General features: G+C 39.6%; 1 long non-coding RNA gene across 1 annotated transcript; it reads left to right on the top strand.

Annotated features, from left to right (window-relative positions):
- The first annotated feature begins 244 nt into the window (after nucleotides 1-244).
- On the top strand, nucleotides 245-13,194 carry LOC144307008 (uncharacterized). Its single transcript, XR_013373967.1, has 2 exons — nucleotides 245-386; nucleotides 12,911-13,194. It is a non-coding gene; the product is annotated as an uncharacterized LOC144307008 (long non-coding RNA).
- Nucleotides 13,195-14,149: the final 955 nt, after the last annotated feature.

The raw sequence follows: 14,149 nt of genomic DNA, 5'->3' as shown, positions 1-14,149 counted from the left end.
TGAGGATTAGATCTGCAGGCATTTGTTTCTCTAATGGTGGAGCTAATTGCTTCTATACAATAAAGCTCCTCTTATCTTCCCCAGAGCCAAGGTGATGTTTTTTTATTTTTATTTTTTATTTTTTTGGCTAGGCACCTGAGTTAAAGTATTATCTCCCTGCTTGTTTACATTTCAAAAGGGGTGGAGCTTGAAGCCTTGAAGAAATTTTCTAAGTTGTAAAAGCCCTAGACACTGGGTTTATCTTCCTCATGGAGATATTTATTTACATAACAAAGGATTAAAGATTCTTTGCATCCTGTCTCCAAGGAGACACTCAGGAGAGGAAGAATAGCCTTTCCCTGTTATAAATGGAGGACATTCCTATTTCTTCACCTCTTGAATCCAGAGTAAGTGTGCCACTTGTGTAGGATATATTTTCCATCTGGCTCTTATCACATCACTCTGCAGGATTGCAAATGTAGGGAGACTAATGCTCCAATGTCATTCTGACTGTTGATTGTGCAGGGAGCATAATAAGAAATCTGCTCTGATTCAGAAACCTCATGTGTGCTTTCAGGAAAATTTAATAAAGATGAATATTAAAAACCCAGCAAGCACCCGAGGAAGAGGCAGCCCTTCCCTGTATGAGGGTTAAGATCTAGACCTTACTGGGGGAGGGTACAGTATTGACTTACTATGACTCACTTCGGAATGTGCCAGAAATTTGCCCTCTAGTATGCTGGAGAAAGCTGCGCCAAGGATGGTGTCTTTCTGGAAGCATTTCACTATGTAAAGAGGGATGCTGAGGGAAACTGCTTATTTCTGGGGGCTATTGATTTGCCATGAACTAGAGGAGCTGGGTACTGGAGGAGCCACTCATGTTGTAAGACCTTAGTGCCGGTGAAGCCTGCCTGTGCTAAAGCAACTTGCCAAGTGGAGCACAGTGGGACCAGGAAGGGAAGTCCCTTCCTCCTGTAGTATTTCTGCAAGGCTCCTTCCCAACAAAGCTTAACCTGCCAGTTGTTAAGGGCCCAGCTCAGTTCCTTCACAGCAAGCAATGAAGGGAAATTTGAAATTGAAGGGCAATAAATTGATAAATGACTCAAGGGTATAAAATCAATTTGATATCACTGTTTCTAGTCAGGAGGGAATAACTACTACTTGATTAGTCCTTGTAGCATAAAAATATATAAAAAGAAAAATACATGAACCTGCTTTTCAGATCTTGGATAATGGGCACTGAAAGATAGGATTCTTGAAGGAAGACACATACCATGATTGCTCTGGCCTTTTGCCTAAAGGTACTTTGTGAAAGACAGCATAGGGAAGTGAAGTCTAAGCAGGAAACAGGGTCCTACTGAGCTGAGGAGATTAAAAATTGAAATTAAGAGCTGACAGTATGGTTGGAAACTGGGGGGAAGTGTGTGGGGGCACGAAACAGCCCCAGAAAGGTGCATAAGCATCTCTTGGTCTTGAGCTGAATACCAAGCTATGCATATGGGGGACCAGGCTCTGTAAGGCTAGTATGGTATGGAACAATGACGGGGGAAAGGGAGTTAAATGGATGGTGAAGTTTGCACTTGGTTGTGAGACTTTGGTGTCTGACCAAGTAGAGAATCTTAGCAACATGGGCTGTCTGCTGAGACTTCAGTAGGACCCTATCTTAGGAATAAAGCTATTCTAATCCTCAACTGAAGGCTAAAGAGACCTGTCAGAACTTCGTAGGGTCCATAAGTAACCTATTAATATCACAGAAAAAAGTATAATGCTCTTTTAAGATAAACAAAAAGTGTAGCATTCTACACATAAAATTCAAAATCTTTAGCTTTCACTAAAATGCTATTAGAAGATACACAGAGTGGGAAAATGTCACTTATAGTCAGAGAACAATCAGAAGAAATGAAAAATTGTATGGAATGAGCAGACAAGGATTTTTTTTTTGAAGCGATCACAAATATCGTGGGTACATCCAAGGATTAAAAGAAAACATGAGGGATGCCTGGGTGGCTCAATCAAGTGTCTGCCCTTGGCTCAGGTCATGATCTCAGGATCTTGGAATAGAACCCCACGTTGGGCTCCCTGGTCCATGGAGGAGTCAGCTCTTCCCTCTACCCCTCCCCCTGCTCATGCTCGCTCGCTCTCAAAATCCTAAAAGAAAGTTCTTAAAATAGATAAAGGAAAACATGGATGTAATGAGAGAGAATGGAAGATTGAAAAGAACCAGATGTACCTTCTAGATGTAAAAGGAGATATGTGGTCTGCAATGAATTTCACCAGATGGGGTTAATAGATGGGGAACCGTAGAAGAGAAGATCATTGAACGTGAAGAATAAGCAATAGAAATGAGCTAAAAGAGAGCTTATAAATAAGATTGGAAACAGCCTCAGTAACCTGTGGAAAAAGTCTCATGCCCCCATGTAAATGCTGGTTAGAATCTCAGAAGGAAAGATTAGACAGCAAAAAGGACAGTAGGAATACTTGGACACATTATTAGCAATATCATTTTAAAATTGGGTAAAGATCACAAAACTACATAACAAATTCAAGGAGATACAAGTAAGGAATACAGTTATACCCCACCCACTCCAGGGCACCTCCACATCACATTGCTGAAACTGGTGATGAGGGGAACATTGAAAGTTACAAATAGAATTACCCTATGATCCAGCAATTACACTACTAGGTATTTACCCAAAGTTTACAAAAATAAAATATAGATTTGAAGGGGCACATGCACCCCAAAGTCTATAACAGCATTATCAACAATAGCCAAACTATGGAGAGAGCCCAAATATCCATATATCCATATATACCTTGCCATTGCAACAACATGAAACTAGAGTGTATTAGGCTAAACCAAATAAGTCAGAGAAAGACAGATACCATAGGATTTCACTTGTGTGGAATTTAGGAAACAAAACAGATGAACACATGAGAGGGGAAAAAATAAAAAGGGAAACCACAAGATTCTGAAGGATAGAGAACAAACTGAGGGTTGATGGAGGGAGGTAGGAGAGGGATGGACTAGATGGGGGATGGGGGGTGGGTATTAAGGGCAGGGCACTTGTTATGATGAGCACTGGGTTATAGATAAGTAATGAGTCACTAAATTCTTCTGAAACCCACATTACACTAGAATTTAAAAATTTGAAGAAAATGCCAAGGAGAAATTATGTACACGGGAATATAGAAGAAATGGAGATTTCTTGTTAAAAAACAATGCAAGTCAGAAGACAGTGAAATGGTATTTTTTAAATGCTAAATGACAAAGTCTGTAAGCTTAATTTTATATTCAGAGAGAATAGGACTAAAAATGAGGCTAAATAATTTTTCAGACAAACCAAAGAACTTATTACCAACAGGCCTGCCCCACAAGAAATGTTGAATTCTTTAGACAGAAGGAAAATCATCCCAAATGGCAACGTGGATATACACCAAAAAAAATAGATTTGTGTGAATAGAATTCAAAAAAAATTTTTAAAAGATGTATGGTGGCGTTTAAAACATGTAGAGTTATAGAAAATAGCACAGAGGGCAGGACAGGGAAGGACACTTGAGATCTTCTGTGTGAGGTGGCTTAATGCTTATGCAGGTATACCCGACAAAGGTAATAGTATAAACTCTGAGCAACCGCTAAAAAGTGAAGCAAAGTAATTAAGAAGCCAATACTGCAGATAAAATGGAATTGTAAAACATGCTTGGTTGATTCAAATTAGTCTGAATAAGAGGGAAAAATGGAACGAAGGTTTTGGGCTACCATTTTGTTCTATTTGACCCAACTGTATTGATAATTACATTAAACCTTATTGCTATGAACATGCCAGTTAAAATGGTGAGTTTGTGAGGAAAATGACTTAACTGTGTTTTCTATATGAAGTATGCTTCAAATATAAAGAAAAAGATGATGAAAAATTATGTACTATGCAAACACTAAACAGTATATTGATCGTTTTAAGAGGGGATGTATCACGATGATAACCAGGCAAGCCATCAGGAAGATGTAACCGTGCAAACATGTAATAGCAGAGCTTCAAAACCTGTGATGGAAAAATGGACAGAACTGACAGTAGACTAGAGCCACAATTATCCGTGAAGAGTTCAATAATTCTTTCTCAATCATTAACAAATAGGCCCCAAATCAGTGGAAATATGGGACACTTGAACCACAGTTTCAACCAATTTGACCTAATTGCTACTTAGAGACCACTTCATCTAAGAACAGCAGAATACACATTGAAATGTTCATGAAACATTCACCAAGACCATTTTCTGGGCTTTAAAAAGAGGCTTAGGGGCGCCTGGGGGGGCTCAGCAGTTGAGAGTCTGCCTTCGGCTCAGGACGTGATCCTGGGTCTGGGGATCGAGTCCTACATCGGGTTTCCTGCATGGAGCCTGCTTCTCCCTCTGCCTGTGTCTCTACTTCTCTCTCTGTGTCTCTCATGAATAAATAAATAAAATCTTTTTTAAAAAAATGAGGCTTAAATTCAAAAGAATTCAGAGTCTCTTTTGTGATCACAACAGAATTATTAGAAATAAGTGCCAGAAATGTGTGTGAAAATACATAGGACGTGTATATCACAAAATCCCCAAAGTAAACACACTTCTGAGTATTTCGTAGGTCAGAGAAGAAATCACAGGGATAATTGGGACATATTTTGAAGTGAATGAAAATTAAAATGCAAGATGTAGAAACTTGCGATGGAGCTAAAGCAGTTCTTGGAATTTTATAACTTTGAATACTTATATTAGTAAGGAAAAGTCCAAATTCAATGATCTCAGCCTCCACTTTAAGAAGCTTAAAAAGAAATTAGAGCCAAATTGAATAAAATAAGATAAAAGATGAAATGCATGGAATAGGAAATCAAATCAAGGAGACCAAAAGCTTTAAAAAAGATTGTTGGTGAACTTCTAGTCTGGCTAACCAAGAAAGGATAAAGCAGGAACATCGCTACAGACTTCATAAATAAGCTTAAGGAAGGGACACATCAGAAACTGTGTCAACCAATTTAACCACTTACATGAAGTTGATAAAAACCTTTGGAAGTCAGATGATCAAATCTGGCCCGAGAGAAAAAAAAAAGATCTAAAAAGCCTTATATTTATTAAAATTAAATTTCACCTACAAAGAATGCTGCAGGGCTCTCAATGGCCTCACTGGTAGATCCTATCAAACAGTTAATGAGTAAGCTGTATAAATTCTTCACAAACTTCTAGATGAGAGAAGAAATGAATATTTTCCACTTTGTGGCCAGCTTTATTCAAATCCAAAATCAAAGTCTTTCTACATAACATAAAAAAGAAAATGAAAGAATATCCCTCATAAACATACGTGCAAAGCTCATTAAGAAAATGATAGGAATTAAAACCCACAAAATAAGCCTGGGTGGCTCAGTCAGTTAAACATCTTACTCTTGATTTCAGTCTTGGTCTCAGAATTGTGACTTCAAACCCCACATTGGGCTCCATGCTGGGCGAGGAGCCAACTGAAAAAATTTTATATGTGAATTTAAATATATATAATAAATATAAATAATATAAATATATACATTTATAAATATAAATAATATATAAATCTTATAAGCTTTTCTGTATATATGTGTGTATATACATATATCATGTCTCTATTCACAATATTGAAGGGTTGCATCAAACGAGCGTGCTATCATCATCACCCTAACTAGGGTTTCTTTGAGATCCAAGGAGTTCTGGAGGATGTAGGGTCAGGACACTTAAAAAAAAAAAAAAAAAGAAAAATCCTATATAATGAACAAGTAGGTCTTTTTCAAACAATAAAAGATTTAACCTTTGAAAAGCAATTAACAAAATTTGCTGTATATGTAATAAAGGAGAAAAGTCCTATGATCAACTTGATTGATTCAGGAAAAGACAAAATTTAGTCCTGGTTTATGGAAAAGAAAAATGGCAACCTAGCATAGAAGACAATTGTTTCAACCGACAGGTAGGTATCACCATAATTAATGGTGAAACACTGTTCTGTCTCTCAGAATGAGGGTGAGGCAAAGGTACCTTCTTTGGTCACTTAGAGTCAACATTGTCCTCCGTTTCCAACCAGTGCAACAAGGAAAAGAAATTAAGGGGATTAAGATGGTAAAGGAATAAACATAACTTATCTTTATTCAGATATGATCTGCTTGTGTATGGAGAAAAGTCTGAGAAATCAGTAGAAAATGTGCTAGAATTTAAAGTAAATTTAGCAAGTCTTCAGAATGCAAGACCAGTACGTACAAACTTATTGTATTCAAATATTAGCAAACCATTAGAAATGGGAACAATGTAATTTTTATGAAAATATAATTTCTACAAGTAGGTGAAGACCTCTGCACAGAAAACTATAAAATATTGCTGGAAGGAATTAAAGGCATGAATACATATAATACGTGCGATGCACATGGATTGGAGAGTAATTGTTGTCAGCTCTCCCTAAATTAGTGCATAAATTTAAATAATCTCAACCAAAATTCCAGCAGGCTTTTAAAAATAGAAATTGACAAGTCAATTTAAAATTTATATGTAAATGCAGAAGACTTAGAACTAGCAAAACAGTATTTAAAAAGGAGACTATCAAGGTTTACCATAAATCTACATTAATCTAGATACCATGGCTACAGGATAGTAACATATGTGTAAATTGTTGTAACAGAATGGAGAATACAGAAATAGATCCCATGCACATATAGGAAATTATTTATCAATTATAAGGCTGGTGTTTAATAGATACTCTTAAACATTTTTCATTGAGTTATTTGTCTTTATTGAGTTGTAAGAGTTCTTTATATACTCTGGATACTAGACCTTTATGTGATTTGGAAATATTTTTTCCATCCCGTGGCTGGGGTTTTTTTTTTTTTATTAAGACTATTTTTAGAAAAATTTTAGGTTAGCGGCAAAATTGAGGGGAAGGTACCAAAATTCCCCATATGTCCCCTCCCTCCACACATATCCTCCCCCATTACCAACATCTCTTAACAGAGTGCACACTTGTTACAATTGATGAACCTTCATTGACCATCTGCGCCTGGCGCTTTCTGTTCAGGAGGTTATTGATAATTGATTTCTTTTATAGATACGGGCGTATTCAGATAGTCTCTTTCATCTCATATGAATTTTAGCAGGTGTGTCTTTCAAGAAACTGGTGTGTTTCATATGATGTTATTAAATTTGTGGACATAGAGTTGTTTATTGCCTTTTAGCGTTCATGGCATCTGATACTGTAATGTGTCCTTTTTTTCTTGGCTAACCTGGCTCTAGAGGCTTATTGATTTTGTTGATCTTTTCCAAGAACAGTTTTTTTTTTTCATTGACCATCTTTATTGATTAACTGTTTTCCTTGTCATTGGTTTCTGCCCCATTTTTTTCCTTCTGCTTACTTTGGATTTCTTGGCTCTTTTTCTAGTTCCCTTAAGTGGAAACTTACTGATTTTAGATTCTTTTTCTTTTCTAATATATATATTCAACGCTATAATTTCCCCTCTAAGCCCTGCTTTTGCTGAATCCCACAAATTCTGGTTGTCATGTTTTCATTAAGTTAAATTTTTTTTCATTTTTTCAATTTCTCCTTTGATCTATGTTTTGCTTAGAAGCCTGTTGCTTAATCTCTACATGTTTTGGAATTTCCAGATATCTTTGTTATTGATTTGTTATTTAATTCCATTGTGATCCGAGAGCAGGCACTATACGATTTTTTATCCTTTTTTTGGGCCATAAAACAAATCTAATATGGTCTGTCTTGGTGAGTGCTCCTTGGGAGCTTGAGAAGAATGTGGAGTCCATATTTGTTGGATAATATATTCAGGTGTACTAGACCCATTTGATGAAAAGATTACTCCTTCCGTGAAATCACCCTTGTTGTGAATTGGTTGCCTAAAAGGTGTATGGGTTTGTTTTTGGACAATTCTATTCCACTGATCTGTGTGTGTCTTTATTCTAGCAGCCCACAGGCTTGGATGTTCTAGTTTTAGAGTTAAGTTTTTGAAATTGGGAAATGTGAGTCTTCCAACTTTGCTCTTTTTCAAGATTATTTTGGTTATTAACTTTTTACAAAAAGGTAACAATGTGTAAGGCTTAAACGAAACCAGTGTGCTATGGGGTGTGTAATAGTGTAGAAATAAAATGAATTCTGAAAAGCATAAAGAAGAGGAGGGAGCACATGAAATTATACAGTCTAATTTTTCTGTATTATATGTAAAAATGTGAATTCAGGGTGGACACTGGAAGCTTAAACATCCATATTGTAAACTCTAGGGCAACAGTGAAGAATAAGAAGGAATATGAGGAAATCAAAGGCTAATAGAGCAGATATAATGGATCATAAAAGTGCATGATTATTATAGAGTGCAGTAGGAAAGAAGGAACAGAAGAACAACAGATTAAAAAATAACCATGTAGGAGACTTGAACTATATAAGCAAACAATATAAACAGATTAAACATCCCAATTAAAAGACAGTTTGTCAACATGGATAAAAAACAGGACTTGTTACATGTTTATCTGTAATGCGTTTTAAATATAAATCTCCCAATAAAAAAATAAAAATAAATAAATCTCAGCTTACATTAAAGGTAAACCAATGGAAAATACATGCTATACAAATACTAGGAATGATAGGATTTGGAGGATAAATGCTATCAGGGAAGGGAGACTTCAGGGTAAGGGAATATTACCATTGTTAAACAGGGATTGCTCAACATGATAAAAGGTCAATTTCTCAAGAAGACCCAAGTCTTAAATGTCTATGTGCCTAGTGCACTTCAATTCTATGCATCAAGGTTCAAAACAGAACTGAAAGAAAAATTAGACAAATTCAGTTTGGTGGATGTTTGAACACTTCCTTCTCAATAATTGATGTAAAAGACATAATATCAGTACAAATACAGAGGAACAAGATCTAGAAGAACATAGATGAAAAAGAAAATAATAGTGAAAGGGAATATAAGGGAAGGGAGAAGAAATGTGTGGGAAATATCAGAAAGGGAGACAGAACGTAAAGACTCCTAACTCTGGGAAACGAACTAGGGGTGGTAGAAGGGGAGGAGGGCGGGGGGTGGGAGTGAATGGGTGATGGGCACTGGGGGGTTATTCTGTATGTTGGTAAATTGAACACCAATAAAAAATAAATTAAAAAAAAAGAAAAAAGTATATTGAGGAGTAAGACCTATAGTTTCTGCTAATTTGACTTAATTGCTGTTTGTTGAGTATTGTAAAACCAGAATACACCTCTTCAGGTGTTCATAGGACATTCACCAAGATAGACCATTTTCTGGGATTTAGAACAAGTCTGACTACATTTTTAAAAGATTAAAATGATGTAGAATATCCTCTAATACCATAATGGAATTAAATTAGAAATTAAAACAGAAATGTATGTGAAAGATACCTGAACATTTAAAGATTAAACATCAGATTTCTTTTTTTTTTTTAATTTTTATTTATTTATGATAGTTACAGAGAGAGAGAGAGAGAGAGAGGCAGAGGGAGAAGCAGGCTCCATGCACCGAGAGCCCGATGTAGGATTCGATCCTGGGTCTCCAGGATCGCGCCCTGGGCCAAAGGCAGGCGCTAACCCGCTGCGCCACCCAGGGATCCCAAACATCAGATTTCTAAATAATCATAGGTTGATGGAGAAATCAGGAGGAAAATTGGAACATATCTTGAAAATGAGAACAAAGCACATAACATTTGTGTGATGCAGCTAAAGCCATCCTTAGGGAGAAATCATAGCATTACATTTTCATGTAAGAAGAATGGACTAAAGTCAGTGATCTGTCTTAAAAAGCTAAATTGATAGTTAAACCCAATGTAGGTAGGTCCAACCAAGTTCAATGTATCAGTAGCTCATTTTTTTGTATTGCTGAGTAGTATTCTGTGATGTGGATGCGTTTTTTGTTGTTGTTGTTGTTTGTTGTTGTTTGTCTTTTTTCGGTTGGATTGTTTTTCTCACCATGGAACTTTGGGTTTTCACGTTCCCCAGGAATGCACTGCCATTACCATCCAAATCCTCACCAAAATTATATTGTCATGGCACTAGTGGGTGGAACTCTGATGTGCTAAAAAGAGGAAGAAGCAACAATGTCTAAAAAACATTGTGACTATAATCCTATGATTATTTTTTAAATTTTTGAATGTCAAAATTTTAGAGAAGGAGCAAAATGTGGCTGTACTTGAGAAATGTTTTAAGAAATTTGTTGAGCTTCCACCATACGCATATTTGTACTATGTGCCGATAAATCTTTATTGGCCTATTAATACAAAAACTTTAAACTTGAACAGGAATTTATTAAAAGTTTAAGATGATAGGGAATACTACTTGCAGAACTAGCAACTTGAGTACATTTTTTCTCTGATATGATGCTGACTCCACAGCCTCATTTATGAACTCTCAGCAGTTTCTGTGTGCTCCTCAGACTACACTCTGAAGCAGAAATTACTTGTAGGGTTGTTTGTTCTTAGCTTTGGGTTTGGGGCAGCAGTAGGGATCCATTATCCCCAGAGACGACAAGGCCAGGGAGGGGGAGGGTTAAAGTATGGGTTTGGGTTCCAAGTGGAAAGACCCCATAAATCTCCCCTATGAAGGTGTTCAGTATAATCTGAGGGTAGGAGTGCTGAATGAGATTAGGGGTTTGAATACAGGAGAGACTGGGAGACCTCCATGGACGATGCTATAGGGGCTGGTATGTAGACAAAGAATCAAAAGATGGCATCCAGCACACTGAGGACAGGGCTGTCCCAGTCTCTCCCTGGGACCAATGACCTGGGAACAGGAGACATGAGCCATTTCTGTTCTGAGCATCCAGGATATCCCAAGACCTCAGCGTTGCAATTTTCATGTAGGTGAATCAGAATTTACAGCCAGTGATGTCCAATGAGCTTGGCAGAGAGACAGGGGATTCTGAACCAGGTGTTTCAGGTCTGAGGAAGAGAGGGAGAGGTTCCTGGGTTTCTGTCAAGAGTGTAATGAACGGGGAGTGAGTGCGATGAAGGGTATGATGGGAGCTTTTACAGGGGGGTTTTCACTTAGAGTGGCAGAGGAATTGTAAGCTCCTAGAAGCCAGAGGTTAGGTCCAGGTTTCTTTGTATCCACCTCTACATGGCAGTGCTCAGATACGCGGTGAGTACTCAGTACTGGGAAGGAAGGCAGATGGAGGGCATTCGTTGTTCTGGAGAACGACTGCTCTAGGAGAAGCAAACATGCATGCCCTGGGAGTCTGGGCCACACACTGGAGTTCAAAGAGAGCTTCCCAAAGCTAAGGAGAACCTGGCAGGGACCATGGGAACGCAGGCAGAGCTGTCCTTTGAGTATGAAACAAGGACCTCCAAGCTGGGACTCCTGGGCCACAGAGTGGTTGGCTGTATCCATCCTTCCTCTGTTCTGGCAACACCTGGACTTAGATGCTTTCACAGGATTCTGGGTCATTTCATTACTGGAATCTGGGCCATAAAGTTTGGCATGCATGCAGTAGCTGGTGTTTTTAATAATTAACTACCATTGATCTCTGAGCCAAGGGTCATTTCTTTCTTCCTTTCAGAGATTCAGAGTCTTGGCACCTGTGTGCAGAAGTGAAACTCTTCACAGATTGATACTCTGAAGCCCCCTCCCCCCCTTCCCAATCCGTGTATATGAATAAACCCCAGAAGGTCTGAGCCCTGGACCTGGTGGGTGAGAAGCTTCACACGCTGCGAGGGTGTTGTGTTGCATGTGTGTGCACTGCTGTTGGCCACAGGTTTTGCTCGGGCAGGGAGGAGAGGGAGTGGGGTGGGAGGGGGGACCTGCAGGAACAGGAGGAAAGGGATTGCTTTAAAAAAACCACAGTTTCATCTGGTCTTTTCTACCTGATATTTTATTGGGTAAATATTTTTCTGCTTTTTTACAGATAACCATAGGGAGGGCTTTTTATTCTCCAGAGAACCTACTGCTTGTTACGTGAGCTTAGCTGTACGGCTGGAGAAGCTTCTGCACAATGTTGCTCTCTGTTGCGGAGCCTTCACAGACTTCTCCCTTGGTGGCAGTCCCTTTTCTCTACTACTCAGAGCAAGGGCGCTGGATGAGTTCTTGTGGGGCCTGTAACTGGAGAACACAGTTTGTAGAAGAGGGTCACGATGTTGACTCCACAATCATTGGAGACTTAACCACTCAGTGCTCATCAGTGGTAGTATTGAGGGTCCTCTGAGGCAGGGGGCATCAGTGGGCTCCTGAGTCAATGGGAAGGACTCCATGAGGAAGGGTCTCTGGTAGAGATAGTTGGGGAGGGCTCTTCCCAAGGCTGTCCCGGGACAGGAGCAGGATTCCCATGAGAAGGGTTCCATAAGGGTTGTTCATCGTGGAAATCGTCAGATTTGACTGAGAGTCTGTGTCTTGTGCGGAGTAGAGGTACCTTTCCAGTCCTGATAATCTAGGGTAGTGGAAAAGAGTTTATCTTTGGACTCAGAGTCACAGATTTTGTGTCACCAAGCCCCACGCACAAATTGGGAAACAAATATGGCTGGCATCTGCATGGCATCATTACTAGACTCTCTTCCTTATATTTCTTTTTTTATTTTATTTTATTTTATTATTATTATTATTTTTATTGGTGTTCAATTTACCAACATACAGAATAACCCCCAGTGCCCGTCACCCAATCACTCCCACCCCCTGCCCTCCTCCTCTTCTACCACCCCTAGTTCGTTTCCTAGAGTTAGCAGTCTTTACGTTCTGTCTCCCTTTCTGATATTTCCCACACATTTCTTCTCCCTTCCCTTATATTCCCTTTCACTATTATTTATATTCCCCACATGAATGAGAACATATAATGTTTGTCCTTCTCCGACTGACTTACTTCACTCATTGCTTATGTTTTAAGTTGCCCATTAGACTGTTAATGTCTGAAATGCTTGTCGAGATGGTGAAATGCTTTTTTTTTTTTTTCCTGAACAGAGGGCCTTCGTGTATAGTTACTAAGCTCTTTGTTAATCAGCTCTGTATTGCCCCGAGCAAAAGAGCATTAAGGAGTAAACCAGACTATATTTTGGACAGCCGGGATGCCATCACATAATCCGTGACCTACAGTGTGTTTTCAGTATTCTCCCGAGATGCTTGTTTGCTGAGGTTCATCGTGATTGGACGCTAAGCTTCAGGAAAGGCTTTGTCTGTGTCCATTGAGAGGATAGTTTTCCTCTGCCTTTCTGTAATTATGAAATAAATGGATTATAATGTGTCAACCGCATCTTGTATTCCTGGAATAAATCCAACAGGATTTTGAAGTGTTACCAGTTTTAGGTATTACTGCTGTCCCTTTCAGGTTTTGGTATTAGGTCTCAGTTGTGTTAAATTTGTTTGGGAGGGCGATGTCAGCAAGATGGCTGAGTAACCATCACACCCCCCTCCCCCCCCGCAGCCTACTCCCTTAACAGCAACCATTTGGCATCCATCCTCACACAAAAGGGCCTTTGTGGGAGCTCTGGGATCCAGGTAGGATGCTGAGACCTGAGGGCCACTCCAGACCAAGGAGAGCTGTTTTGAGAAGATGGACCCTCTAGGGCTGACTGACTGGGGTCCCAATTATGGACCTGCCAACAGCCCTATACTCCTCATAATTTGGCTGTAGCCCTGTTTGGCTCTGGTTCTGTCACCAGCATCGTACACCACGTGACCTGGGAGGAGTCAGGCCTGACCAACATGCACACACCTCAGTCCTGGCTGTGTCCTGGCTGTGGACTATTAACTGGCTCCTGCCCTCTTGACCATGATCTAGGAACCCCTGGAGGTGACCTCATCAAAATGGTGACATAGGTCATGCCCAGCTTCAGTCACCCTCACAGGAAGACCACCTAGCACCTATCCATAGATAAGGCACCATTGCAAAAAAATCCCCAAACCTGGGGTGAGGCTAACACATTCCCCCAGAACACAGACCCAGGAGAGGCTACTGCATGAGGAGGGTAGTGAGGAGAGGTTTCACTGTGACTGCACCATCCCTCCCCAACGCCAGCAAAGCTCCACACTGAGGGAGCCTCTGGGCCTCCAATTCCTCCACTAGGAAAGACCAAGATGGACCGCTAGCTCCCCCGGCTTGAGGGTGCTTCCCAGGAGGCCCCTCAGGTCTCTTCTCCTGGAGATCACTGGGAGAATCTGGGGGCCCCAGTCCCTGGGGATCGAATAGAGAAAGGACCGGGG

This window comes from Canis aureus, chromosome 38, assembly GCF_053574225.1.
Source record: "Canis aureus isolate CA01 chromosome 38, VMU_Caureus_v.1.0, whole genome shotgun sequence".
Taxonomy (NCBI): domain Eukaryota; kingdom Metazoa; phylum Chordata; class Mammalia; order Carnivora; family Canidae; genus Canis; species Canis aureus.
The sequence above is the reverse complement of the archived record's forward strand: the minus strand, read 5'-3'. Positions and strand labels throughout refer to the sequence as shown.